The following is a 1645-nucleotide window of genomic DNA, read 5'->3' on the forward strand; positions in this document are numbered from 1 at the left end:
CAAATGAGACTGACTGAGCAGTTTACTGAAACCAATAGCATCATTTCAGATGTGTTTGTTTATAATAAAATAATTAATAAAATGATAGACCCAAATGTTATGTGATTATCTTCTCTCCCCAGAAACGTGGTGTTGGGGTTCCAATTGGCATCCATATGACCTTAATTACTGCTTAATAAAATGTGTGCACACTCACATAAAGATTAAATTTGACTCTCCTCACTACCCTTCCCCCTTCCCCATCCCTCTGTCTCTGTCACTGTCTGTATCTCTCCCTCTCTCTCTCTCTCTCTCTCCCTCTCTGTCTCTCTCTCTCTCTCTCTCTCTCTCAAATTTCAAGTCTCCCTCACACACAAACTGTATCTCTCACACACAGAGAGCCGTCATTCAGACACACACACACACACACACACACACACACACACACACACACACACACACACACACAGAGAGAGAGAGAGAGAGAAGCATCTTTTCAAACACACACACACACACAGAGCCATCTTTACAGACACACATGCAAACACACACACACACACACACACACACACACACACACACACACACACACACACACACACACACACACACACACAGAGAGAGAGAGAGACCCATCTTTTCAGCTAATCTGCACCCGCTGCATTAACCACACATCAGCACCAACATTTTCCATTGTTCCTCTCTCAACTTGCATTCAAAACCATGTTCATCACACACACACACACACACACACACACACACACACACACACACACACACACACACAGCTCTCTTTCCATCTCAGTCTCTCAAACACACTCGCATGTGAATGCAAACACACACACACACACACACACACACACACACACACACACACACACACCATGCTGCTTTGGATCGAGCGTCTCATTTCAGGAACAAAAGAAAACAGGGCCAGGCGAGGAAGGCAGCTCACGGTTGGCACGTGCGTGACAAGCCCTTGCCAGCTTCCGTTGTTTGCAGCCGTCGCTTCCCGGCGCCTGACTCAGCACCTCCGCACCCCGGCAACAAAGACGAGCCAGCTGTCAGTCCCGCTGCACGCCCTGCAATGCTCAATCACCTTAATGAATGCGCCCGCCTTTAACAGACTATTAATGCCTTCTCCTGGCCCACTCCATTCCACGCATTCTTTCTCCTGTTTCTTGGAATTCATATGTTGTTATTGTAGAAAGACGAAAAGAAGAAAGGCTTCAAAGGGCTTTTTGTTTTCGTAGCAAAATCAGAATGACATGTATGCTGTTTTTTGTGCGATGCGGTGCAAAACTGTTGACAATCCAACTTGGAATGGGGAAAATGAATTTGTCTGTGTCATTGTTATTACTGTAAAAATAACATTGAATTTCCCCTGGGGATCCTTGAATTTCCCCTGGAGATCAATAAAGTATCTATCTATCTATCTATCTATCTATCTATCTATCTATCTATCTATCTATCTAAATGTATAAGAGACCACAGACTAGATTCCAGAGTGTATGCATTAAACATACTGCTGATTGCATAGGCATTAAAAATTTATATAGGCTAAACTTACCTCATATACAATCACTTAAAGACACTCAAAAGGCTGAAAGACACTAGAGAAGACCAAAGGAAAATCCTATTCATGGAGCCTCTTGGTATAAAGTCT

This window comes from Alosa sapidissima, chromosome 22 (genome assembly GCF_018492685.1).
Source record: "Alosa sapidissima isolate fAloSap1 chromosome 22, fAloSap1.pri, whole genome shotgun sequence".
Lineage (NCBI taxonomy): Eukaryota > Metazoa > Chordata > Actinopteri > Clupeiformes > Clupeidae > Alosa > Alosa sapidissima.